The sequence below is a fragment of the Ranitomeya variabilis genome, chromosome 6 (genome assembly GCF_051348905.1).
Source record: "Ranitomeya variabilis isolate aRanVar5 chromosome 6, aRanVar5.hap1, whole genome shotgun sequence".
Taxonomy (NCBI): Eukaryota; Metazoa; Chordata; class Amphibia; order Anura; family Dendrobatidae; genus Ranitomeya; species Ranitomeya variabilis.
In genome coordinates this window covers 568,473,975-568,499,966 of record NC_135237.1, presented here as the reverse complement: position 1 = coordinate 568,499,966, position 25,992 = coordinate 568,473,975, and positions in this window count along the sequence as shown.

Sequence of the window (25,992 nt, the reverse complement as noted above, 5' to 3'; positions counted from 1 at the left end):
TGAAAATAAAAATTCCTTTTTTTTTTTCACAAAAATGATTTTTTAGCCCCCAGTTTTGTATTTTCACAAGGGTAACAGGATAAATTAGACCCCAAAAGTTGTTGTCCAATTTGTCCTGAGTACGCTGATACCCCATATGTGGGGGGGAACCACTGTTTGGGTGCATGACAGAGCTCGGAAGGGAAGGAGCGCCATTTGGAATGCAGCCTTAAATGGATTGGTCTGCAGGCGTCACGTTGCATTTTCAGAGCCCCTGATGTACCCAAACAGTACAAACCCCCCACGAGTGACCCCATATTGGAAACTAGACCTCCCAAGGAACTTATCTAGATGTGTTGTGAGAACTTTGAACCCCCAAGTGTTTCACTACAGTTTATAACGCAGAGCCGTGAAAATAAAACATCTTTTTTTTCCAACAAAAATGATTTTTAGCCCCCCAAATTTTTATTTTCCTAAGGATAACAAGAGAACTTGGACCCCAGAAGTTGTTGTTCAATTTGTCCCGAGTACGCTGATAACACATATGTTGGGGTAAACCCCTTTTTGGGCACACGGGAGAGCTCGGAAGGGAAGGAGCACTGTTTTACTTTTTCAACGCAGAATTGGCTGGAATTGAGATTGGACGCCATGTCGCGCTTGGAGAGCCCCTGATGTGCCTGGACAGTGGAAACTCCCCAATTCTACCTGAAACCCTAACCCAAACACACCCCTAACCCTAATCCCAACGGTAACCCTAACCACACCCCTAGCCCTGACACCTAACCCATAATTCTAATCCCAACCCTAATCCAAACCGTAAATGTAATCCAAACCCTAACCCTAACTTTAGCCCCAACCCTAACTTTAGCCCCAACCCTAACTTTACCTCCAACCCTAGCCCTAACCCTACCCCTAACCCTAAACGTGACTGAAATATGTGGCACTGAAATACGTGGCACTGAAATACGTGGCACTGAAATACGTGATACGTGGCACTGAAACACGTGGCACTGAAATACGTGGCACTGAAATACGTGGCACTGAAATACGTGGCACTGAAATACGTGGCACTTAAATACGTGGCACTGAAATACGTGATACGTGGCACTTAAATACGTGGCACTGAAATACGTGATACGTGGCACTGAAATACGTGGCACTGAAATACGTGGCACTGAAATACGTGGCACTGAAATACGTGATACGTGGCACTGAAATACGTGGCACTGAAATACGTGGCACTGAAATACGTGGCACTGAAATACGTGGCACTTAAATACGTGGCACTGAAATACGTGATACGTGGCACTTAAATACGTGGCACTGAAATACGTGATACGTGGCACTGAAATACGTGGCACTGAAATACGTGGCACTGAAATACGTGCAACTGAAATACGTGCAACTGAAATACGTGGTACTAAAATATGTGGCACTGAAATACGTGATACGTGGCACTGAAATACGTGATACGTGGCACTTAAATACGTGGCACTGAAACACGTGGCACTGAAATACGTGATACGTGGCACTGAAATACGTGGCACTGAAATACGTGGCACTGAAATACGTGGCACTGAAATACGTGGCACTATGACTGTCAGAAAATGTTCATTAAACGGTTAGGGGTGAGGTTAGGGGTAGAGTTAGGGTTAGGGTTTGGATCCCTTTATCACCTTGATGGTGGTGGGTGGCTTTTCAGTGTGTTTTCTGTTTTTTTTCGATAAAAACGCATGCGTTTTTAACGCAAACAAACGCATGTGCTTAAAAACGCAAGAAAATACTGCAGGTTGTATTTCTGAAAATGAACGCATGCAGAAAAAAAACGCATGCGTTTGAAAACGCGACCAAACGCGTACAAAAAAACGCATGCGTTTTCAACGTTAAATATAGGGAAAAAACGCATGCGTTTTTTTGTGCAAAAAACGCTTCAGACAAAAACGCAAGTGTGAAACCAGCGACGCTTTTTATAGCAAAAAAGTTTTTGCGTCTCCACATTTTGAGACCTATAATTTTTCCACATTTTGCTTCACAGAGTCATGTGAGGTCTTGTTTTTTGCGGGACGAGTTGACGTTTTTATTGATAACATTTTCGGACACGTGACCGTTTTTGATCGCTTTTTATTCCGATTTTTGTGAGGCAGAATGACCAAAAACCTGCTATTCATGAATTTCTTTTGGGAGAGGCGTTTATACCGTTCCGGGTTTGGTAAAATTGATAAAGCAGTTTTATTCGTCGGGTCAGTACGATTACAGCGATATCTCATTTATATCATTTTTTTATGTTTTGGCGCTTTTATACGATAAAAACTATTTTATAGAAAAAATAATTATTTTAGTATCGCTTTATTCTCAGGACTATAACTTTTTTATTTTTTTGCTGATGATGCCGTATGGCGGCTTGTTTTTTGCGGGACAAGATGTCGTTTTTAGCGGTACCATGGATATTTATATCAGTCTTTTTGATCGCGTGTTATTCCACTTTTTGTTCGGCAGTATGATAATAAAGCGTTGTTTTTTGCCTCGTTTTTTTTTTTTTTCTTACGGTGTTTACTGAAGGGGTTAACTAGTGGGGCAGTTTTATAGGTTGGGTCGTTACGGACGCGGCGATACTAAATATGTGTACTTTTATTGTTTTGTTTTTTTTATTTAGATAAAGAAATGTATTTATGGGAATAATATATATATTTTTTTTATTATTTATTTAGGAATTTTTTTCTTTTTTTTTTACACATGTGGAAAAATTTTTTTTTTACTTTTTTACTTTGTCCCAGGGGGGGACATGACTAGTGTTGAGCGATACCGTCCGATACTTGAAAGTATCGGTATCGGAAAGTATCGGCCGATACCGATACCCGATACCAATACAAGTCAATGGGACTCAAGTATCGGACGGTATTCCTGATGGTTCCCAGGGTCTGAAGGAGAGGAAACTCTCCTTCAGGCCCTGGGATCCATATAAATGTGTAAAATAAAGAATTAAAATAAAAAATATTGCTATACTCACCTCTCCGACGCAGCCTGGACCTCAGCGAGGGAACCGGCAGCGTTGTTTGTTTAAAATTCGCGCGTTTACTTGGTTACGTGAAGTCCCGGCTTGTGATTGGTCACGGCGGCCATGTTGCCGGGACGCGGACCAATCACAGCAAGCCGTGACGAAATTTCGTCACGGCTTGCTGTGATTGGTCCGCGTCCCGGCAACATGGCCGCCGTGACCAATCACAAGCCGTGACGTCACGGGAGGCTGGACACGCGCGCATTTTAAAATGCGCGCTTTTCCTTCCTCCCGGCTTGTGATTGGTTGCGCCGCGGTCAACCAATCACAAGCCGTGATGTCACGGGAGGCTGGACACGCGCACATTTTAAAATGCGCGCGTGTCCAGCCTCCAGTGACGTCCCGGCTTGTGATTGGTCACGGCGGCCATGTTGCCGGGACGCGGACCAATCACAGCAAGCCATGACGTAATTTCGTCACGGCTTGCTGTGATTGGTCCGCGTCCCGGCAACATGGCCGCCGTGACCAATCACAAGCCGTGACGTCACGGGAGGCTGGACACGCGCGCATTTTACAATGCGCGCTTTTACTTCCTCCCGGCTTGTGATTGGTTGCGCCGCGGTCAACCAATCACAAGCCGTGATGTCACGGGAGGCTGGACACGCGCACATTTTAAAATGCGCGCGTGTCCAGCCTCCAGTGACGTCCCGGCTTGTGATTGGTCACGGCGGCCATGTTGCCGGGATGCGGACCAATCACAGCAAGCCGTAACGTATACCGGCGGTATAGGGAAGCATCGCGCAGGGAGGGGGCTCCCTGCGGGCTTCCCTGAGACCCCCGGAGCAACGCGATGTGATCGCGTTGCTGCGAGGGTCTCCTACCTCCTTCCTGGCTGCAGGTCCCGGATCCAAGATGGCCGCGGCATCCGGGTCCTGCAGGGAAGGAGGTGGCTTACCGAGTGTCTGCTCAGAGCAGACGCTGGTAAGCCTGCAGCCCTGTCAGTGAGATCGGTGATCTGACAGAGTGCTGTGCACACTATCAGATCATCGATCTGTCATGTCTAGTGTTGAGCATTCCGATACTGCAAGTATCGGGTATCGGCCGATATTTGCTGTATCGGAATTCCGATACCGAGATCCGATACTTTTGTGGTATCGGGTATCGGGTATCGCAACAACATTAATGTAATAATGTGTAAAAGAGAGAATTAAAATAAAAAATATTGCTATACTCACCTCTCCGACGCAGCCTGGACCTCAGCGAGGGAACCGGCAGCGTTGTTTGTTTAAAATTTGCGCGTTTACTTGGTTACGTGAAGTCCCGGCTTGTGATTGGTCACGGCGGCCATGTTGCCGGGACGCGGACCAATCACAGCAAGCCGTGACGAAATTACGTCACGGCTTGCTGTGATTGGTCCGCATCCCGGCAACATGGCCGCCGTGACCAATCACAAGCCGGGACTTCACGTAACCAAGTAAACGCGCGAATTTTAAACAAACAACGCTGCCGGTTCCCTCGCTGAGGTCCAGGCTGCGTCGGAGAGGTGAGTATAGCAATATTTTTTATTTTAATTCTCTCTTTTACACATTATTACATTAATGTTGTTGCGATACCCGATACCCGATACCACAAAAGTATCGGATCTCGGTATCGGAATTCCGATACAGCAAATATCGGCCGATACCCGATACTTGCAGTATCGGAATGCTCAACACTAGACATGACAGATCGATGATCTGATAGTGTGCACAGCACTCTGTCAGATCACCGATCTCACTGACAGGGCTGCAGGCTTACCAGCGTCTGCTCTGAGCAGACACTCGGTAAGCCACCTCCTTCCCTGCAGGACCCGGATGCCGCGGCCATCTTGGATCCGGGACCTGCAGCCAGGAAGGAGGTAGGAGACCCTCGCAGCAACGCGATCACATCGCGTTGCTCCAGGGGTCTCAGGGAAGCCCGCAGGGAGCCCCCTCCCTGCGCGATGCTTCCCTATACCGCCGGTACACTGAGATCATGTTTGATCGCGGTGTGCCGGGGGTTAATGTGCCGGGGGCGGTCCGTGACCGCTCCTGGCACATAGTGCCGGATGTCAGCTGCGATAGGCAGCTGACACCCGGCCGCGATCGGCCGCGCTCCCCCCGTGAGCGCGGCCGATCGCGTATGACGTACTATCCCGTCACCGGGAATTAAGTCCCAGGTCACCTTGACGGGATAGTACGTCATATGGGATTAAGGGGTTAAGGTAGATTTTAGAACCCAAATCAAGCAAAAAAATAAATAGGCTTTCTATGGCCCACTGAGTGAGAGATGGCACACACAGGAGTGGCACACAAGCCCTGACTGAGGCCAATATTTTTCTCCCACTGATTGATGTAGTGTTTTTTTTTTAAGGTAGATTTTAGAACCCAAATCAAGCAAAAAAATAAATAGGCTTTCTATGGCCCACTGAGTGAGAGATGGCACACACAGGAGTGGCACACAAGCCCTGACTGAGGCCAATATTTTTCTCCCACTGATTGATGGAGTTTTTTTTTTTAAGGTAGATTTTAGAACCCAAATCAAGCAAAAAAATAAATAGGCTTTCTATGGCCCACTGAGTGAGAGATGGCACACACAGGAGTGGCACACAAGCCCTGACTGAGGCCAATATTTTTCTCCCACTGATTGATGTAGTGTTTTTTTTAAGGTAGATTTTAGAACCCAAATCAAGCAAAAAAATAAATAGGCTTTCTATGGCCCACTGAGTGAGAGATGGCACACACAGGAGTGGCACACAAGCCCTGACTGAGGCCAATATTTTTCTCCCACTGATTGATGGAGTGTTTTTTTTTAAGGTAGATTTTAGAACCCAAATCAAGCAAAAAAATAAATAGGCTTTCTATGGCCCACTGAGTGAGAGATGGCACACACAGGAGTGGCACACAAGCCCTGACTGAGGCCAATATTTTTCTCCCACTGATTGATGGAGTTTTTTTTTTAAGGTAGATTTTCGAACCCAAATCAAGGAAAAAAATAAATAGGCTTTCTATGTCCCACAATTTGAGAGAGAGAGGTGGCACACCCAGGAGTCAAGACTGGCACACAAGCTGAAAGGGCAATATTAATCTCCCACTGTTTTTTATTTTATTTTATTTTTTTTCAGGGAGACTTTAGAAACCAAATAATAAAATAAAAAAAATAAATAAATAGGCTTTCTATGGCCCAATGAATGAGAGATGGCACACACAGGAGTGGCACACAAGCCCTGACTGAGGCCAATATTTTTCTCCCACTGATTGATGTAGTGTTTTTTTTTAAGGTAGATTTTAGAACCCAAATCAAGCAAAAAAATAAATAGGCCTTCTATGGCCCACTGAGTGAGAGATGGCACACACAGGAGTGACACACAAGCCCTGACTGAGGCCAATATTTTTCTCCCACTGATTGATGGAGTTTTTTTTTTTAAGGTAGATTTTCGAACCCAAATCAAGGAAAAAAATAAATAGGCTTTCTATGGCCCACAATTTGAGAGAGAGAGGTGGCACACCCAGGAGTCAAGACTGGCACACAAGCTAAAAGGGCAGTATTAATCTCCCACTGTTTTTTTTTTTATTTTTAATTTTTTCAGGGAGACTTTAGAAACCAAATAATAATAAAAAAAAAAAAAAAAAAAGGCTTTCTATGGCCCACTGAATAAGAGATGGCACACACAGGAGTGGCACACAAGCCCTGACTGAGGCCAATATTTTTCTCCCACTGATTGATGTAGTGTTTTTTTGTTAAGGTAGATTTTAAAACCCAAATCAAGGAAAAAAATAAATAGGCTTTCTATGGCCCACTGAGTGAGAGATGGCACACACAGGGATGGCACTCTAGCAGAAATGCCAATCTTAATCTCCCACAAAAAAAAAAAAACAGGGACTGTCCTACAATTACTATCTCCCTGCAGTAATGTAAGCCAGGTATGGCAGGCAGCAATAGGAGTGGACTGATGCACAAATTAAATAAAAAGTGTGGACAAACAAAAAAGATAGCTGTGCAGAAAGGAAGGAACAAGAGGATATGTGCTTTGAAAAAAGCAGTTGGTTTGCACAGTGGCGTACACACAGCAATACAGCTATCACGGAGCCTTCTAGGGCAGCCCAATGAGCTACAGCGCTGAGGAAAAAAAAAAAAAATAGCTTCCACTGTTCCTGCACACCGAAGGTGGTGTTGGACAGTGGAAATCGCTACAGCACAAGCGGTTTGGTGGTTAGTGGACCCTGCCTAACGCTCTCCCTGCTTCTGACGAAGCGGCAGCAACCTCTCCCTAAGCTCAGATCAGCAGCAGTAAGATGGCGGTCGGCGGGAACGCCCCTTTATAGCCCCTGTGACGCCGCAGACAGCAAGCCAATCACTGCAATGCCCTTCTCTAAGATGGTGGGGACCAGGCACTATGTCATCACGCTGCCCACACTCTGCGTTCACCTTCATTGGCTGAGAAATGGCGCTTTTCGCGTCATTGAAACGCGACTTTGGCGCGAAAGTCGCGTACCGCATGGCCGATGCAACGCTGGGATCGGCTCGGTTTCATGAGACGTCGACTTTGCCAAAAGTCGGCGACTTTTGAAAATGAACGACCCGTTTCGCTCAACCCTAGTAGTCAGTGCAGAGGTTATTGGCAGCTGAATTCGTCACTCCTTGAGGAAGAATCTGTAAGACGGTCCTTTGAGGAATTTCTTTAGAGTCAGGTACCCTTGCTGGGCCTAAGTAACACTATGTCAGAGTGGTCAGAGATGTTCAAACATCAGGTGGTGAGATTTTTCTGGCAACTCTCGAACCTCCGAAGCCTGAACATTGATCGCCTGTATCAGAGCCTGAGGAGGAAACTCAAGCATCTTGTCTTAACTGTAGGTAGCTGTGAGGAGATTTCCAGTGTGAAGCCCTTGCTGAAAACGTGTCAGATATTTCTGCAATTGCAACAAGGTCTTCAGCTCAATATAGTAAATAGTAGCTAACAGAGCATAATACAGATATTCCTGCAATAGTAACGAGGTCCTCAGCACAATAAAGTAAATCACAGCAGACTGAGAGGGGAACAGATATTTAAACAAGGAAGTCCAATTAGTGTGAATGCACACAGTACTCAAATGAGGAAGTCCAGCAAGACTTTATTATTATTATTATTATTATTTATTTATTTATATAGCACCATTGATTCCATGGTGCTGTACATGCGAAGGGGTTACATACAAGTTACAGATATCACTTACAGTAGACAAACTTACAATGACAGACTGATACAGAGGGGTGAGGACCCTGCCCTTGCGGGCTTACATTCTGCAGGATTATGGGGAAGGAGACAGTAGGTTGGGGCTTTATCACACATGAGTACAGTACTTGTTAGTAGGAGTCCAATATTTTCAGATGATGCGTGGTGTGAATGCAGTCCTGGTGTGGTTGTGCAAAGAGGCACAACACTGAGAAAAGTTTTGCAAACAAAGAAGATACTTCCACTGGTACGAGGCCAGTCGCAGCAGTTCCAGAGGCGAGAGGCAGCTGAATGGGGAAAGGCAGACCAACGAGTAGTGAGCAGCAGAAGCAGGGAGTTCACCAGAAAACAGGCAGAAGCTCAGGACCCAGCAGCAGAAAATACTCAGGCACAGGAGGACACATGACCCAGACTAAAATAATTAGCAGGACATACAGGAAGTTCCATGACAGGGCGAGATCCAAGACTCCATCTTGGATCAGGGCGAACAGGCAGCAGGAAAGTCCAAAATTCTTACATTACTCCCACCTCAGAAGCGGCCTCAGGACGATCCAGGACCAGGCTTGTCAGGATATTTTTGGTGGAACAGAGTAATTTTTTGAGGAGCACAGATATTGCCCACAGCTCCCAAGAGTTCTCCTCAGATGGATATCCTTGCCATTTGATGAGGTACTGCAGTTGATTCCTGCCGATCCTGGAGTCCAGAATCTTCTTTACCACAAACTGTTCTTGTCCATCCACTAACACAGGCTGAGGAGGAGGTATAATACGACCCTGAAATGTATTTAGAGACACCGGTTTTAACAGGGAAACATGAAACACAGGGTGTACCTTCAAGGTTCTTGGCAACTTCAGACAACAGGCAACGAAACTCACGATCCCAGAGATCTTGAACGGGCCGATGAACTTTTGTCCGAGTTTCTGTGATGGAATGTTCAATCTCAAGCTTTTAGTAGATAACCATAGAGAGTCCTCTATCTTGAACATAGGTGCAGGCTTCTGAAACCTGTCGGCAGATCTCTTATATCTCTCTTGTGCAGTAGACAGCGATTCCTTCAGGATTTCCAGATTCTGTCTCATTGCCACCAACCTTTCATGAACTGCAATCACTGGTGCGTTGATTGGGGATCTGGGAAGAATACTGGGTGATAACCTAAGTTGGCAAAGAAAGGTGTTACCTTAGTAGAAGAACTCTGATAGTTGTTATAACAGAATTCTGCGAGCAACTCCAACCAGTCATCCTGAGAATGGTTGATATAACATCGAAGATACTGTTCAAGAGTCTGATTCGTCTGTTCTGTCTGCCCATTAGTCTGAGGATGGTATGCAGAGGACAGACAAACATTAACACCAAGCGAATCACAGAATCCTTTCCAGAACTTGGACGTAAACTGCACTCCCCGGATCTGAGATTACTTCGTCCGGAACTCCATGCAGCCGAAACACATTCTGGATGATCAGATCCGCCATCTCCTTGGCTGAGGGAAGACAAGTGCAGGGAATAAAGTGGGCAGCCTTAGGCAATCTACAACCACCAGAATAGAATTTTTTCCCCCAGAGGTGGGCAATTCAGCTATAAAGTCCATTAAAATAGACCCCCAAGGACGAGAGGGGACAGGTAGTGGTTGAAGCAGTCCAGTAGGTGATACACGAGGAGTCTTGAAAGGTGCACATACCTCACAAGACATAGTTCTTCATGTCCTTTAGACAGGTAGGCCACCAAAAAAAAGGCTCAGAAACTTCTGTGTCTTCTGTACTTCCCGATGACCCGCCAACTTGGAATCATGGACAAACTTGAGGACCTGCAGCTTTACGGCCTCCGGAATGTATAAACGTTGATCCCGGACCCACATACCATTTCTGAGAACCAAGTTCACATCAGCAGTCGGGTTGGCGAGAAATGGGTCTGCGTCATAGGCCTCCTTAATGGTCTTCCATAAGTCCTTATTCTGAAGGACTCCAATAAAGTTGGCATCAGACAGGATGGTCTTAGACGGGGTCCCAGGTACGGAATCCATGGCATGGATTCGGGACAAAGCATCCGCTTTCCCATTACGTGAACCTGGGCGGTACGAGATGACACAATTAAATTGATTAAAAAATAGACTCCAACGAGCCTGCCGTGGAGAAACACATCTCGCAGATCTAAGGAAATCCAGGTTGCGATGATCCGTGAGAACAATAACTTGTTGTGATGCCCCCTGCAGATGGTGTCTCCATTCCTTAAATGCAACGATAATGGCAAGAAGCTCCTTATCTCCCACATCGTAGTTCTTTTCTGCAGCGGAGAGTCTGCGAGAAAAAAAAGCACATGGATGTAACATGTAACAAGCTTTTCTCTCCCGTTCTCTGTGAGAGGATGGCCCCCAGAGCACAGTCCGAAGCGTCCACTTCTATGATGAATGGAAGTGCTGGGTTTGGGTGAATTAGTACAGGTGCAGACGTAAACCGGGATTTAAGACAATCAAAAGCTTCCTGAGCCAATGTGGACCACAAGAAAGTCTTTTCCTTCTTAGTTAACTGTGTAATGGGTCGCACAATTTCAGAGAAATTACGAATTAATCGTCTATTGAAGTTTGCGAATCCGAGGAAACGCTGTACCTCCTTGACATTTTTAGGTGTGGGTCAATCAAGAATAGCCTGGATCTTACTTGCTTCCATGTTAAGTCCCTGTAGCGAGATGACATACCTCAGGAACTGAATCTCTGTGTGATGGAATTCGCATTTCTCAGGCTAGAGGTGATTCTCTTTTAGACACCTCAGGGCGGTCTTCACGTGTTGCTGATATTCCTGCAAAGAGTCAGAGAAAATCAAAATGTCATCTAGGTAGATCACAACAAAATGGTCCAACAGATCTCTGAATATATCATTAGCTAGATGTTGGAAAGTAGCCGGAGCATTGCAGAGACCAAAAGGCATCACAAGATATTCGAAATGCCCATATCGACACCTAAATGCTGTCTTCCATTAATCTCCAGAACGGATCCTAATTAAAATATATGCTCCTCGAAGATCCAACTTGGAGAAGATCTTGGCCTGTCGTACCCTTTCCAGCAGTTCAGGAATTAACGGTAATGGGTAGCGACTCCGGACTGTCGCTTTATTGAGCTCTCGATAATCAATACATGGTCTAAGAGTTCCATCTTTCTTTTTAACAAAACCAATGGGTCCTCCTGCTGGTGATGAGGAGGGGTGAATGAAACCCTTAGCCAAATTCTCATTGATGTACTCTTTCAATGCTTGCAGCTCTGGGGCTGCTAGTAGATAGACATTCTTGAAGGGAATAGCTGCTCCGGGAAGCAGCTCAATGGGACAGTCATACGGTCTGTGAGGAGGAAGCTGATCTGCCATCTTTTTCTCACAAATGTCTGAAAATTCACTAGAAACGGGTGGTAAAGACGATACCTCAGTAACCCGTACCGTATCCCGTGGATTTGTCTGACCTGTTACCGGTGTCTCCTTTGATGGAAAGATGATCTCCTTAGTCTCCCATTTGATAGTAGGATTGTGCAACTGCAGCCATGGAATTCCTAAAATTAAAGGGAAATGTGGAGAATAGATCAACATAAATGACAGCTTTTGCTGGTGATCAGGCTATATGAAAACTTCCAGAAGTCCCGACTCCTGATCTACAGGTCCAGAAACTAGAGGGGAGCCATCCACCGTTTCCAAAGTTACCGGAGCAGCTCTCTGCTGAGTCTGTATGCCATATTCCCTGGCAAAATCTAAGTCCATAAAATTTCCTCCTGCACCTGAATCCACCATAGCTGCACAGGCAATCCATTGTCCCGCTGACCGGATCTTAATGGGAAGGGAGCAATGTGTGTCTCAGGAGAGGCAGTCATAGATAGGGAGGGAAAGATGGCACTTACTGAAAAACTAGACTCTGACGTAATGGATTCAGCATCTTGATTTTAAAATTCCCCTACTGTGGGTAATACCTTGCGAGGTCGCTTGGGACAGTTGATGAGAAAGTGATCTGACTGCCCACAGTAAAAGCATAAAGTCTCCTGGAAACGATGCTCTCTGCGCTCGTTACTCTCACGACGCTGTAGCGTATCCACCTGCATGGGAACTGGTTCAGCCTCCTAAGAGGACTTGCCTGTAGATTCTTTAGGAGGAAGGAAAAAGTTAGTTACACGATTAGAGGCTACAAATTTCTCCTGTCTGCGTTCTGTAACACGTATGTCAATGCGTACACAATGCTGAATAAAAGTGTCTAACTAGGAGCATCTGCATGAGCTAGTTCGTCTTTCAACATATTAGACAATCCCCTCCTAAAAATAGGTAATTGAGCATAACTGTCCCAAATCGTATCCACCGCCAGCCTTCTAAACTCAGTAGCGTATTCGATGACAGAACTCTTATCCTGACGTAATGCTAACAAAGCAGTCTCAGCTATAGTCCGTCGATTAGGATCATCGAACATCATGGACATAGCAGCAAGAAAATCGTCAAGGTTATTCAAGCGAGGGTCACGAGTCTCCATCAGTGGATTTGCCCATGCGAGAGCTTGGATAGTGAGCAACATGATAATACATAAAACTTTAGATCGATCAGTAAGGAAATGGGCGGCATGCACATCAAAATACAACAGGCATTGGTTTACAAACCCACGAAACTTGTAACGGTCCCCACTGAACCTAAATGGTGGTAACTTGGGAGGAGTAGTTGGCTGTGGCTGTGCTGGGGGTGGAGGTGCCCGTGCAGTCATCTGTCCAGCCACCTGATTACTTAAATCATGAAGAGCCTGCCCAAAATGGTCCTCCCAGGTAGCAACCTTGTTTTGCAGCGCCTCAATATCCCCCTGTAAAGAGTGAATCATAGAAACCAACTTATCCATCTTTGTCTGTGTCGACATTATCCCAGCAGATTCCTTTATGGTCTGAGTATCCTGTATTAGTTATATGGGTTCTACAGAATCTAATAGCATGGGATAAAGCCAGTCCGAGAACAAAGTTGCAGCAAAGAATGTATTTACTTGAAACAGAAATGTAAACAGAATTGACACAGATATTTCTGCAATTTCAACAAGGTCTTCAGCTCAATATAGTAAATAGTAGCTAACAGAGCATAATACAGATATTCCTGCAATAGTAGCGAGGTCCTCAGCACAATAAAGTAAATCACAGCAGACTGACAGGCGAACAGATATTTAAACAAGGAAGTCCAATAAGGTTATTAGTGTGAATGCACACAGTACTCAAATGAGGAAGTCCAGCAAAACTTGATCACACATGAGCACAGTACTTATTAGTAGGAATCCAATAATTTTCAGATGATGCGTGGTGTGAATGCAGTCCTGGTGTGGTTGTGCAAAGAGGCATAACACTGAGAAAAGTTTTGCAAACAAAGAAGATACTTCCACTGGTGAGATGCCCGTAGCAGCAGTTCCAGAGGCGAGAGGCAGCTGAATGGGGAAAGGCAGACCACCGAGTAGTGAGCAGCAGAAGCAGGGAGTTCACCAGAATATGCAGGAACAGGACGACACATGACCTGGACTTAAATAATTAGCAGGACATACAGGAAGTTCATCCATCTTGGATCAGGGCGAACAGGCACCAGGAAAGTCCAAAATCTTTACACCGGGGCTGACTTCTCACTGGGTGCTTTGGCAGAATCGATCAAAGAAGAGGAAGTGAGACTGGCGATCGATGGGCTTAGGCCCCCCAAAAATTGCCAGGTCCGGATGGCTTAACATATGAGTTCTTTAGGACCTTTAGGGACTCCTTGGTCCCCATCTTCATTCAGGTTTTTAATGAGTGCCTTTCCTCGGGAACTCTGCCAAGATCATTAGGGAGGTTAGCTTTGATCATTTTGTCAAAGGGTAAAGGTCTGTCACACAAGCCTTTGATCGGGTCATTCACAAGTACCCATGGTCCACTCTTTTGAGGTTTGGTCTGTTTGGAGGGTTTGTGGATTGGCTTAAGACCTTGTAAACAAGTGGATTGGACATCCTTTCAGGGTAGGCTCTGGTGTCTGTCAGGGCTGCCCTTTTAGTCCTTTGCTTCATGGGTTTGCAATTGATCCCTTCTTCAGAAGGGTCAATTGTGGACTGTTGATGGGGGTGAGGACGGGCGGTGCGCCACCGGAGACTATCCTGAGGTTAGTAGCCTACATGGACGATGTCATCGTCTTTGTTTCTTTGCAAGAGGAGGTGATGGTGTTGATGTCAAAAGTGGAGAGCTACCTGGAAGAACCGGGTCCAAGGTTCTACAGGATAAGTGTGAGAATCTCCTGCTGGGAGGTCGAAGATCACGGATTTAATCTTTTGGACACCCTCCCGAACCCAAAGAACATGCCAAAGTCCTGGGCTTCGAATTTGGCCAGGGTGCTTACCCCACAAAAAAACTGGGAAGGCAGAATCAAAGATTTCGCTCAAAAAGTGGACCAATGGAAGGGTGGTTAGTGTTTGACCCTGAGGGAAAGGATTGGCTTTTGCAAAGCTTTCCTGTTCCCCTTGCTAATCTACCTGGCAAGCATCTATGTCTTGCCAGAGGCAGAGGGTCTACAGTCTGTTCTTCCAGATGTTATGGGGGAATAGACTGAACCTAGTCAAGTAGGAGGTCACTTACCACAAAAGGAGGCTGGGGAAGTTGAATATGGTGAACCCCATGGTGTTCCTACTGACCACCTTTTTTAAAGTTAATGTGGCAAACCTATGAAAAAAGAGGGCTCCTCCATGGCTATTCTCCTGCAAAGGAATGGTTTCAGCCCTTCTTCCAGGAATGAGATACAGGGGGAAGATTAAAGGATCTTCGCACACCGCATGGTCTTCTCCTGAGATAGGTTACCCCTGTTCTGAAAATCCGTCGGTGGGGTTTGGGAATGTTGGAGGTGAAGTCCCTCCCGAGGAAACTCGACATGCGGGTCTTGCTTTCACATTTTCAGAAACCATTGGTCCTCAAGGACTGCTCAAGTCAGGATCTAGAAGTTGTGTTGGGTCGAGTTTGTTAAATTCTAGCAGGATCTCCAAGAAGTACTGGGAGTTGACTTGGCACTGCTTCTAAGGTAAGTTGTATGTGAAGGGACAATTTGAAGTACAGGAGCTCCGAGGACAGGAATTGCCCCGTGAGGCTTGGGCTAACATGCTGGAAAATATAGAGCACTTCGTGCTTCATTGTCCCTTTGATACAGAGCTATACAACAGGGTGTGAGTTTGCATTGGTAGGCTGCAGCTGGCTACTCTTTCCTATGCCGAGTGGGACTATAGAGCTTTCAGAGACCTTGGAAGAAGAGACCGATCCACTTTATTCATAGTGAGTGCAGTGGTCAGGTATTGCATGTGAAATGCACGAGCTTTAGTTTCGATGCAAAATCTATTATTCTCTGTATCACGATTCACACCGTGACCTTCACCCATACGTCACGGATCAGGGTGACCTTAGGCCAACAGACGGCTATCACATGTGCAGGGGGGCTTATCTTAGTTATCCCTCCACTGCTAACAATGTGATGAAAAAACAACACAAGGCTATTGACCTCTTAGTTTACAGCAGGGGCTTATTTTAGTTATCCCACTGCTCTTCAATATACCACGAACTGCAGGGATTTATGTATATCCCGCTTTACAGTTCCGCTTGAACTTGCAGCTCTCTGGTGCCCCCCTTACCCTCAGGTCAGACTAGGTACTGCACCTAAGGTAATTAGTCGCCAGACAGGCTGCCTGCTTTGTACTGGCTATTGGGCACGCTGCAGCGAGGCGATATAACTACTCCCACTCAGGCAGGAACAATAATTAACAACGCCGCCATCGCTACAACGACTCCCAAAGGCACAGAGCAAGGTATGCTGCCACCAGCTTCGATTAACGGGTCCGAAGCTAACCCAAAACAGTAGCGTAATTCCCTTCAGAAGACTTAGGGTACGTTTTAGAGCAGGTAGAACGAAAACTAGTAATTTGAATATTTTACTCCGAAAGAAGGTAGTGTTTATAAAAAAAAGGCATATAAAGATGTTACAATATGAGACAATTGAAAATATGTACAAGGTAATTATAAAAATAACAGGGGTTAAATGAGAAATTTAACACTTACATGTGTTCAGGACATTGCAGGCAACCAGGCTAGTGGGCGTAGTTCCCATATGTCCCAGTTCATCAGGGCTAGCAGTCAGAGCTCCTCAGGTAAGACAGACTGCTGGGGACCTGGCAGAAACTTATAAACCGCAGCCCGTGACATCACCAACAGGGCTGGTTTACCCAGACCCTCCTCTCTCCTCAGCCTTACAAAATTTAACACAAATTTGTATAAGGCTCATATCTCTGCTCCAGAACATGTCAGAATCCCAGCACACCCCTCATTCATCTTCTTTTACCATTGGCTTTCTATTGGTACTAAATTCGGGCTCCTTGTGTACTCTGTCCCTGTTGGAACTAGAGGCTCAGGCTTACAGTGGCTGATAGCTCTGCCGATGGAGATTCACAATATATACTTATTATTTTCTAGCCCAAATCGGTGGCCCAATATCTTACTATAACAGAACAAAGAGCCGCATGTCTTGAGAGGGATATCAGACCAGTTTCAGCTGGAGGGAGATTTGTGCTGCTACAAGCGCAATAAACCTTCCTTGCTTGGGTGCAGGGCAGAGCATTGAGAAGAATAGCTTCACATACACTTAGAAGCAAAGAGAGAAGGGGGTTTTTTAGCCCGCAGAAAAGCTACGAAATCATATTACATTTCATACAATATCATGACACTCTGTTATCAGCCTGCTTCTCCAGTGTTGAGAACCTCCAGAGACAGTTACCTCCATATATTTTTTATTGATTTTACTCACTTATATAGCGCTATTAATTACACAATGTTTTACATACATTATCGTCCCTGTCCCCATTGAGGCTTGCAATCTAGATTCTTGTGACAGCACAGCATTTAATCTTAATTATCCAGACGTCTATTTTCAGTTGGCTAAGAACCATAGACTGTCATCACATGAGTCTTGTGCCTCTTATATCAGCTTTTACAGCTTTTTGTCTGCTATGTTTGCAAGACAGGGACACAGGATCATTGAAGATAGATGTTTGATAATATGTTGATTGACTAGTGTGTGGGACCCTGGGGTTTGTTGACTTGCAAAACAGAAGAGGAAAAACTATGCAAATTGATTAAATACGCAAACAAAGCGATTTAAACTCATCCCACCTCCCCCCGACGTGTGGATGATGACCTGAACTACAGATGTGGGTATAAAAAAGGATTTCTATCATTCTGCAAAAAGAATCTGAGACTATTTACAAAACCACAGCCAGGAAAATTCTACAGGACAGAAGCTAGGACACCATGCATCCATCACGATGGACACAGATTTGACATTCTACAGGATGCCAGCTTATTGGACCACGGCCCTGGCTGATAATATACAGATCTGCTCCATTGACCATCACTGAACCCATGGATATGTTTAGGGTTGTCAGGATTTGGACCCACCAGTCACCTGAACCTCATGGAGATGTTTGGAGAAGCCAGGTTGTGACCCTCCGGTCACCTGAGCTCCATGGAGATTTTTGGAGAATCCAGGTTGTGACCCACTGGTCACCTGAGCCCCATGGATATGTTTGGGAAAGCCAGAATTGGGGCTCACAGGTCACCTGGCTCCATGGAGATGTTCAGAAAAGCCAGTTTGGGACCCTCTGGTCACCTGGCCTTGTACCTCAATGTATTGTCATCTTCCTAAGCTTTTCATTACCTCCTCTCTGTGAGTGAAACAGATGAGGTAGTCGGCCCTGGAAGCTCTGAAGTAACAACTGCTTTCCCGCAAGAAAATGTGAGCGGGCACCACTAAAGTTAATATATAGGGGTGCTACCATAGCGTCTTACAAATGCATGCTGGAGAAGAAAAAGGAAAAAGGAGACACTAATAGAGGTGCACACACCTGATATATATTCTCTAATCCCGGAGAGTCAGCGGAAGGGTGAGACTGTATTTTGCACCATCTTGGGTACTTTGCTGGGACTGTTCTATGTGTTATCTGCCTGTTTGTGATTCAGTAAAGTATTGCCACACTGTTCTACCCTCACCCTGCGTTGTCTGAGTGGTATGATGTCCACGGGGGAAAGGAGAGCGGGCGTTCAGTGGGATGTGCCCTGGTCCATACGATTTTGGCTAACGGACAGGAGCACTCACTGACCCCGTGTCTCCATAATTCCCTATCAGTCTTTGGAGTGTGGGAGGAAAAGCTTGCACAGTAGGATAGAAATCGGTACAGAACCCATAGCTTACGAAATTAGCCACCTTAAGATATTAAAACAGTCCTTCCAAATATCCAACCTCAAATGTGACTAAAGTGCAAAACTGCAGGTAATCCTTCAGTAAAGGAGATTAAAAAAAGGCACCAAAAGCCGAAGAGGAGAAATCACTATCCTTACAGTCCACTGTGTTCACCCTCCCATCCATGGAGGTTGGCCCCCTAAGTCAATGCATCAGTGGCGTCCCTACTCATGCCGTCTGTCCCTTTGTGTCCATCGAGATCCCTAATAGGTGGGCACAAATGTGGCAAAATAATGACGAAGGCTCAGGTACTAGACTCTCAGTAACTGATCTGATAACGTCTCGTCTTCAGTATATGCGCCAATGTATCGGAGAAGATACAATAATACTGGATGACAATGTGTCTGTGCTCAGTATCCCTAAGACGTCCCCTTCTCACCAGCGGAGGATACCCCCTAGTTCGGCATGGCCGTGACACCCCCGCTGTCTGACCCTCAGTTTCCCCGAGTGTCCCTGTGCACACTCATTGTGTGGACACATCTGTCTTCTGATGAGATCTCTTTTACTGAAGGATTACCTTCAATTTGGCACTTTAGTCACTTTTGAGGTTGGATTTTTGGTTGGAGAGTAGAAGGAAGCCTGAGTACCCGGAGAAAATCCTCACAAACACGGGGAGAGCATGCAAACTCCCTGCAGATGTTGTTCTCGGTGAGAATTAAGCCCAGGACCTCAGCGCTGCAAAGCAACAGTACTAACCACTGAGCCATATATAGTGCTCACCACTGAGCCAAAATACAGTGCTAACCACTGAGCCACAATACAGTGCTAACCACTGAGGCACTGTGCTACCCAATCCATGCTACAGAGCTAATCACTGAGACACATTGAAGTGCTAACCACTGAGCCACATATAGTGTTTTATTACACCGATAAAATATTATGGCGTCCTCGGTTTACAGATCAGGGGTCTGGAGGGTACAAAACCTTCATACAACACCCCTGAGCTGCCTGATTCTTGAATAGCATGACGCATTACAGAGCAGACTGACAGGATGTTATAGGGAGGAGCAGGAAGTGTAACTGCAGGTACAGATATCGGTGTGAGTGGCTGCCATAACAGGGGCCCCGCTGTATGCTAGTCTACGGGGCCCCGTGATGAATTGTGCTGGGCTTCAGTCCGGGCAGTTCCATCCCTGTAATCCTGATGATGGGATACTTGGCAGCTCTGGGCCATTACTTCTGCCCTCTGGGGCTTCCTGCGTGCACAGATGGCATTGCTGGGGGGCAGCGATCTGCAGCACACTCCGGGGCGCTCCCGGCGGACGCCGCTGCTGATGGAGGAGAGTTTTCACACCAGTAAGTTTCACCTGGAATCGGTCCGGATCAGCGTTGCGTCGGCAGTAATGAAACACCATTACTTCTGCTTCATCGGCTCCAGGAACCCAGGGAATATGGGAGCCACGATGTATGACGGACGGCAGAGAATCAGACGCTGCACCGCCCCCAGGAGAGACCCTCCGACATGGCAGAAGAAGGTGGAGGGGAAAAGAGGAAGCCCCTCAGCTATCCTCTATCAGCTATTATCTATCTATTATCTATCTACATGTATTATCATTTACACAGGTCTACAAAAAATATTTTTTGTACTCATTGCCGGTGACTTTGTACGTTTCTGAATCATCTTTTTGTCCTGATTTAAAAAATGTCTATAATTTTTCTGTAGCACGTATAGTTTCCATGGAGCAGCATCATTATTATAAGGTATAGGAACTGGCGACATAAAGAAAACAGTAATGGTTCACCTTACAACCAGTTTTTATTGAACCAAAGTAATTTCACATGCAAAATAGAAACCAAAATATGAGGAGAAATTAAAAGTGCTTGACATTAATCTGTCGTTGTTCAGGGTTGTCCCTATATAACATCCAACAGTAATCTGCCATCATTGAGTCATTCGAGAAACCCTGGTAGCGGTGTTCCATTACTTTAATGCCCTGGTGAAACCGCTCACCTTGTTCATCGCTTATATCCTTCAGATTTTGAGGAAAGAAGTCTAAATGTGAATGCATTTTCAGAGACATGCGACATCCGAGACACTGGTATGCATTTAGCAGCTCCTCAACACCTTCAACACATTCTGGAGATTTTTTCCTAAGAAGTTTTCACAGATCCACTTGAAGCTTTTCCAAGATCTCAATTCTTTATCATTTTGAGTTCCTTGAAACACATCATCTCTCATAAGCTCTCTGATCTGAGGACCAACAAATACCCCTTCCTTCAGTTTTGCTGGTGAAATGCTGGAGAATTTATGTGAAATGTACTGGAACCCTTGAGAATTTGTCTTTGCCATGGCTTTCATAAAGTTTTTAATTAATCCCAACTTTATATGTAGTGGAGGAAGAAAGATTTTTGTTTGAGCAACTAAAGGATTATGCTGAACATAGATGCTTCTCTGTCCCCAATCACGACGAACATAATACTCTACTGTATTTCTTCTGTCCCATAAACACAAGAATCAACAATATCTTGTGAAAACTCCTTGCATTCCCATTAGCAGGCCAATCACTTTCAATCTCCAAAGATATTCCATTAATGATGCTTATATTGTATATCATCCAAAACAACTGACAGTTTTTCATAACTTTCCTTTAGATGACATGAGTGAGCAATAGGGATTGATGGTTTCATATTTCCATTGTGAAGCAGCACTGCTTTCAAACTTCTCTGGGATGAGTCAATAATCAATCGCCAATCTGCAGCAAAATACTCTCGATTCAGTTCTTCAAAGAGGCCGTTCACATTGTTACAGTACACCAGTGGTCCGTCAACTGTGAAAAATTGTTACTCCTGTTTCGGTAATAACACACTTTGACATCTTCATGAAGAAGATTCTTTTGTTTTAACCTAGATGCAAGAAGTTCAGCTTTATCTTTTGACAATGACAGGTCTCTGATGAGATCATTTAATTCATGTTGAGTAAAGTGTTCTGGCTGCTCGGCTGCTCCATCAGGTACATACTCATCTTGACTTGAGGGCTCCATGTCCTCACCAGTAGCCTCAGCTCCATAGTCTTCATATTCTACTTCATTTTCATCCAATCCAGACAACGGTGGTACAGGAACTGGCAAGGTACCATCTTGTGGAACTGGCCTAATCGCAGATTCAAGTTCAGGGTAATTAATCTTATGTTTGTTCTTTGTAGAAAAGCCCTTCAGTTTGACAAAACAAAAGTAGCAGTCATCACTATGATTTTTGGGTTCTCTCCAAATCCTGGGAACAACAAATGGCATAGCCACTTTCCTCATACTCAACCAGTCACGAAGACCATCTGAACAACTTGAGCATCTCACCTGAGGGGCCCAGCTTTTGTCTTGATCACCAAGTGGACACTTAAAGTACATCTGGTCCATCTTTTTAATATCATGAGTGATTGAACATACTTGGCCTTTTGGTGTAAAAGAGCCACACACATAGCAGAATCTGTTCGGTGACTGATGCACTGTTGGGGCATTTTTCTCCTTTAAATCAGATCAAACAGTAGAATAAGTTCAGTTCAATGTTGGTGGCGAACCAAAAAAAAATGCGGTGAGCCGACCGACTATATGTAGATATTTCCCCAGAGATGACAGAGGCAGCTTGTATTTAGAACTGATTTTACTGGTGGTAATCTGGTAGATAACTATATACAGTTATGAGGTAAACGGGTCAGCCTAGTCCGTACAGATGGACATTTGCAGACAGGCAGTTTCTCAGTGTGATATTGGCTACTTTCACGTTTTCTCTCTGTGGAGACCCTCACTCAGTTACACCTCAGTGGCTGAGCAGTTTTCGTCCCTCTGAGGTGACTTGCCCTCCCAGAAATGCAGTGTGAATCCTCTCACAATGGCGGCTGTCTGCTGCCTTCCCTTCTATCTCCCTGTGGCAGGGCTCAGATCCCTATAGAGGCCTGTCTCCTGTCAGTCTCACATACCAGTCCTTTTCTGACTGACTTGAATCTTACCGCCTCATAACAGTTAGCTCCTCCTCATAACATGTGACTTTCCCAGAAGCAGTCATTGGTTGGCTGCACTGTCAATACTCCTTCACATAAAACTCATTAAAACCTTTACTGATGTTGTACCTGTAAGAAAATTCACAATTATGTAAGACAAGCAAATAAATGGGCATAACATAGGAAAAACCGCATACATTGAAAATGCAGAAATAATGTAATAATTACTATTATTATTATCTATCTATTATCTGTGTTATCTATCTATTACAAATCTATTCATGCAACTCAAGATCAGTAATGTAATGTATGTACACAGTAACTGCACCAGCAGAATAGTGAGTGCAGCTCTGGAGTATAATACAGGAGGTAACTCAGGATCAGTAATGCAATGTATGTACACAGTGACTGCACCAGCAGAATAGTGAGTGCAGCTCTGGGGTATAATACAGGATGTAACTCAGGATCAGTAATGTAATGTATACACACAGTGACTGCACCAGCAGAATAGTGAGTGCAGCTCTGGAGTATAATACAGGACGTAACTCAGGATCAGTAATGCAATGTATGTACACAGTGACTGCACCAGCAGAATAGTGAGTGCAGCTCTGGAGTGTAATACAGGTTGTAACTCAGGATCAGTAATGTAATGTATGTACACAGTGACTGCACCAGCAGAATAGTGAGTGCAGCTCTGGGGTATAATACAGGATGTAACTCAGGATCAGTAATGTAATGTGTGTACACAGTGACTGCACCAGCAGAATAGTGAGTGCAGCTCTGGAGTATAATACAGGAGGTAACTCAGGATCAGTAATGCAATGTATGTACACAGTGACTGCAGCAGCAGAATAGTGAGTGCAGCTCTGGAGTATAATACAGGACGTAACTCAGGGTCAGTAATGTAATGTATGTACACAGTGACTGCACCAGCAGAATAGTGAGTGCAGCTCTGGGGTATAATACAGGATGTAACTCAGGATCAGTAATGTAATGTATGTACACAGTGACTGCACCAGCAGAATAGTGAGTGCAGCTCTGGGGTATAATACAGGATGTAACTCAGGATCAGTAATGTAATGTATGCACACAGTGACTGCACCAGCAGAATAGTGCGTGCAGCTCTTGGGTATAATACAGGATGTAACTCAGGATCAGCTATGTAATGTATGTACACAGTGACTGCACCAGCAGAATAGTGAGTGCAGCTCTGGGGTATAATACAGGATGTAACTCAGGATCATGATGTGGCTTGGCTGGTATGGAGAGGTAGAGATGCCAAAGAAAAACTGCAACTAATTTGGTATCTGGTCAGGGGCCTGAAGGTTTATGGTCAAACTTGAGCTTTCAGGTGGGGCACATATTCCATTATCAGCCTTCCTGGGCAAGAATCATATCCAGGTATTCTACCAGGGGCAACCAAAGACCAAAGCTCTTAGTGCAAATTCACTGTGCAGAAATGGGCATTGTGTGGTGATGCTGGTCATCTTGCTGCATCTTGTGTGGAGATTAGATGACACCTGTGTGGCGAGTTAGGTCACTCATTCAGCCATTGTCCATGCTTCTTCACTAGCGTGGTTGTGACTATGGCGGGAGTAAGCAGTGAGGCTGATTCTGCTTTGGAAGGCACTAGCAGGGGTAAGGTTACTTTCACACTTCCGTCGGTTCGGGCCCGTCGTAATGCGTCGGGCCGACTGACGCTGTGAAATAACTGCAAGACGTGGGCAGCGGATGCAGTTTTACAACACATCCGCTGCCAATTCTGCAGTCCGGAGAGGAGGAGGCGGAGTTTCGGCCGTGCATGTGCGGTCGAAAATGGCAGACGCGACGCACAATAAAAAAAAGATACATGGAACTTTTTTTGTGCCGACGGTCCACCAAAACACGACGCATCCGTCGCACGACAGATGCAACGTGTGGCAATCCGTCGCAATGCGTCACTAATGCAAGTCTATGGAGAAAAAACGCATCTGCGGGCAACTTTGCAGGATGCTTTTTTCTCTCCAAAACAACGCATTGCGACGTACGTCACACGACGCAAGTGTGAAAGAGGCCTAAGGGAGCTGAGGGGCCAGCTGAGGTGTCTAGACAAGCACAGTCAGGAAAGGGAGCTGGGTGAGCCTCGGGCTACTGAGGAGGCCACTGTTCTGGATGTCAGTCTTGCCGCTGAGGCCAACACCTTGGTATTATCGAGGTATGTCGGGTGAACCTCAACCGTAGCCCCCTCCCACTGTTCCCCACCCAACTGTGAGCGATACCCCAAAGAAACATACACCAATCCTCTTTGGAAAATTATGGCCACAGAAGCCTTTAACAAACCACCAAATAAACATTAAAACATAAATAACAGTGTACTCGCTGAGAGGAGTCCTTAAAGCTAACAAAAATCCGGTGATTACCAAAATAAACAAACAGTGAACATAAAATACTACCAATTAGTCCCAGCCGTTACCCCACTGGCTCGGGAGCACCATACCGAAAAGGGTTCCCCTGTTCACTATAATTTCCTGGGGGTTCGACCACCGTTGCCAAAACTCCCATCCAAATTTCACCAGATCCCAACCATGTTAAAACTCCAGAAAAGAGGAAACCATATGCCCATGGATCCCCATCCCAATTTAAATCAACTTCAAGGACTCCCCCCAACCGCCTCAGCCACCATGACCCAAGAAAATACAAAATACCAAAATAACCCAGAGCCAAACCAAACAATAAAAAGAGAGAAGTTACCAGAACTGACCCTGTAAGAGCGAGAGTTGACCAGCCCCAGCCCCATCCCTTCCTTAAATATACCCCCCATTAGGACACCGCCTTAATTAACTGTCCCATACCCCTCCCCTCCAAACCATTATCATGTCGGTGGGGGGGTGGCTCAGCTCCGGCCTTTCTTTAGGAATGATGAGTTGGATGAGGAGATCAGGAGGATCTACAGGGAGGAAAGCGACACTTCATCAGAATCCTATTATGAAAGTATGGAAAAGGATAATAGGCAGTGGCTAGAGGACAAGCATAAGCTCGGCACCAAAAAGAAGGGAAAGAAGGGAGATATAACATCTCCCACTCTGACCAAGGTACCTAAAGAATGAAAAACTGGCTCCTCTCTGGTTGGTCTTTCTAACCAGTTACAAGCCCTTGAGAACATCTCTCCTCTGAGGAGGAAGCCGAGGGTCAGGTTCTTGCATTGGCGTTGCTTACACGGAGTGCCAAGTCTCCTTCTTCTGGGGATGGAAGGTCCTTGGGGGAAAGGACTGGCCCAAAGTCCGGAGATGAGTATGATAAAAGAAGAAAAAATGTGGAAATGAACACCTCTGTGTCACTTAATAGGGGGAAAGATTCCTCCTCTTAGGCAGAGGATAATAAGGGGAGGGGGAAGAAGAAAGCCATCTAACTCAATCACCATTGATGGCAGTATACACTGCATTGACGCTGGAGTCCATTAATGTCGCCGGCATTAAGTCAAATACGGCCAGATCCTTCTCGAGAAAGAGGAGGTTCCAGAGACGAGCTTACTTATGATGGCATCCCCCTTAATAGTACAGCTAGTGAGGCTCGCCTGGTGGATGTCCACATCTGGCACACCCCAGGCCA